Source organism: Pelobates fuscus, chromosome 1, assembly GCF_036172605.1.
Source record: "Pelobates fuscus isolate aPelFus1 chromosome 1, aPelFus1.pri, whole genome shotgun sequence".
Taxonomy (NCBI): Eukaryota; Metazoa; Chordata; class Amphibia; order Anura; family Pelobatidae; genus Pelobates; species Pelobates fuscus.
In genome coordinates, this window is record NC_086317.1 from 21,558,794 (window position 1) to 21,562,422 (window position 3,629).

Sequence of the window (3,629 nt, forward strand, 5' to 3'; positions counted from 1 at the left end):
GACCACCAGGGAAGGCAGCAAAGAACAATAATCCCCCCTCCCTACATAAAGCAAGAAGGGAGGGGGGATATTAAGTAATGTACCCCCACCTCCACCCCCCACAATCACCCACACACATACAGCACCCACAGACATACACAGCACCAACACACATGCAGCACCCACAGACATACACACATACAGCACCCACAGACATACACAGCACCAACACACATACAGCACCCACACACCTACACAGCACCTACACACATACAGCACCCACAGACATACACACATACAGCACCCACACACATACAGCACCCACAGACATACACACATACAGCACCCACACACATACAGCACCAACAGACATACAGCACCTACACACATACAGCACCCACACACATACACAGCACCAACACACATACACAGCACCAACACACATACACAGCACCAACAGCACCCTCACAAACAGCACCCTCACAAACAGCACCCTCACAAACACACACAGCACCTTTACACACAGCACACAAACAGCACCCTCACACACAGCACACAAACAGCAACCTCACACACAGCACACAAACAGCAACCTCACACACGCATAGCACACTAACAGTACCCTCACAAACACAAACGGCACCCTAACAAACACACACACAGTACATTACCAGTACCCTCACACACAAACAGCACCCTCACACACAGTACATTAACAGCATCCTCACAAGCGCGCACATACAAACACCCTCACCCACATAGCACACTAACAGCACCCTCACACAGCACACACACACACAGCAGTGTATGTATATATATATATATAAACACATATATATACATACATAATAATACATATATATACGCGGCGTGTGCTTGTGCTATATGGTGCACACCCTAATACAATAGGCTGTGCACGCCTTTGTGTACAATATATATGAGTGTGTCACATTGCTCCAAAGCAATAAAACTCACAGTAATGTACAATATATATGAGTATATCACAGATCTCCAAAGCAATAAAACTCACAGTAATGTACAATATATATGAGTGTGTCACATTGCTCCAAAGCAATAAAACTCACAGTAATGTACAATATATATGAGTATATCACAGAGCTCCAAAGCAATAAAACTCACAGTAATGTACAATATATATGAATGTATCACAGAGTTCCATAACAAATAAAAATTGCAGTAATGTACAATATATATGAGTATATTACAGAGCTCCATAGCAATAAAACTCACAGTAAAGTACAATATATATGAGTGAATTACAGAGCTAAATAACAATAAAACTCACAGTAAAGTACAATATATATGAGTGTATTACAGAGCTCCAAAGCAATAAAACTCTCAGTAATTATTATTATTTTATTATTGATATAGCGCCATCAGATTCCGTAGCGCTGTACCATGGGTAATGTACAATATATATTTGTGTATTACAGCGCTCCACAGCAATAAAACTCGCAGTAATGTACAATATATATGAGTGTATCACAGAGCTCCAAAGCAATAAAACTCACAGTAATGTACAATATATATGAGTGTATCACAGAGCTCCATAACAAATGGAAATTGCAGTAATGTACAATATATATGAGTGTATCACAAAGCTCCAAAGCAATAAAACTCACAGTAATGTACAATATATATGAGTGTATCACAGAGCTCCAAAGCAATAAAACTCACAGTAATGTACAATATAAATGAGTGTATCACAGAGCTCCAAAGCAATAAAACTCGCAGTAATGTACAATATATATGAGTGTATCACAGAGCTCCAAAGCAATACAACTCGCAGTAATGTACAATATATATGAGTGTATCACAGAGCTCCAAAGCAATAAAACTCACAGTAATGTACAATATATATGAGTGTATCACAGAGCTCCAAAGCAATACAACTCGCAGTAATGTACAATATATATGAGTGTATCACAGCGCTCCAAAGCAATAAAACTCACAGTAATGTACAATATATATGAGTGTATCACAGAGCTCCAAAGCAATAAAACTTGCAGTAATGTACAATATATATGAGTGTATCACAGAGCTCCAAAGGAATAAAACTCACAGTAATGTACAATATATATGAGTGTATCACAGAGCTCCAAAGCAATAAAACTCTCAGTAATTATTATTATTGTATTATTTATATAGCGCCATCAGATTCCGTAGCGCTGTACAATGGGTAATGTACAATATATATTTGTGTATCACAGAGCTCCAAAGCAATAAAACTTGCAGTAATGTACAATATATCTGAGTGTATCACAGAGCTCCAAAGCAATAAAACTCGCAGTAATGTACAATATATATGAGTGTATCACAGCGCTCCAAAGCAATACAACTCGCAGTAATGTACAATATATATGAGTGTATCACAGAGCTCCAAAGCAATAAAACTCACAGTAATGTACAATATATATGAGTGTATCACAGAGCTCCAAAGCAATACAACTCACAGTAATTTACAATATATATGATAATTTTATCCTCCTGCTTGAAGTAACAGCACAGTCACATGTTATAATATCAATCTCAGGGAAAACACCTTCTGATCTCCAACTCCCATCATGCTGAGCATGATGTGACTTGCAGTCCATGACTGCCCTCTCATTACTCAGTATTTGAGCCCAGAGCTCCCTGATCACGTCTGATGATGTCACATCCATTGACTGGAGGACCATTATGGTGGCTACAGGTGGGGATTGAGCACACAGACTGCTGGGAGAGGTTTTGTTTTTTAAGAGGGGTCATGGGAGATGCTGGGTAATAGTGTATAATAGTGAGTATTAATAGTGGGTAATATTGAGTAATGGGTGGTAAAATACTGATAGGTAACAGTGAGTATTAATAGTGGGTAATATTGAGTAATGGGTGGTAAAATACTGATTGGTAATAGTGAGTATTAATAGTGGGTAATATTGAGTAATGGGTGGTAAAATACTGATTGGTAATAGTGAGTATTAATAGTGGGTAATATTGAGTAATGGGTGGTAAAATACTGATTGGTAATAGTGAGTATTAATAGTGGGTAATATTGAGTAATGGATGGTAAAATACTGATTGGTAATAGTGAGTATTAATCGTGGGTAATATTGAGTAATAGATGGTAAAATACTGATTGGTAATAGTGAGTATTGATGGGTTTAGTGGGTACATATATCAGTGGATGATGATTGGTAATGATTGTTGACTGTGTCATATTTTAAACTACGACATCATTCCTGCCTTAAGAATTAATGTATCACATCAGTCATAGAGCGAGCTGATTGGACATCGTTCCTCAATAAATAGGGGGAAGGAGGGAGGGGCATTCGTCGACGGCTCGTTGGTCTAGGGGTATGATTCTCGCTTAGGGTGCGAGAGGTCCCGGGTTCAAATCCCGGACGAGCCCTGTTTTTATATATCAGACCCGTCATCAATAAAACGGTAACACAATGTATACAGATACTATGAACATTGTGTTATACAGTAAAACAATTTATCCGTATATTATAAACATTGTATTGTATAGTAACACAGAGTGTATCCGGATATAAAGATTGTAACACACAGTAACACAGAGTATCCGGATATTATAAAGATTGTAACACACAGTAACACAGAGTGTATCCGGATATAAAGATTGTAACACA

The 3,629-nt window shown here is 38.1% G+C and overlaps 1 non-coding gene across 1 annotated transcript; it reads left to right on the forward strand.

Annotated features, from left to right (window-relative positions):
• Nucleotides 1-3,316: 3,316 nt before the first annotated feature.
• Nucleotides 3,317-3,388, forward strand: TRNAP-AGG (transfer RNA proline (anticodon AGG)). Its single transcript has one exon. It is a non-coding gene; the product is annotated as a tRNA-Pro (tRNA).
• Nucleotides 3,389-3,629: the final 241 nt, after the last annotated feature.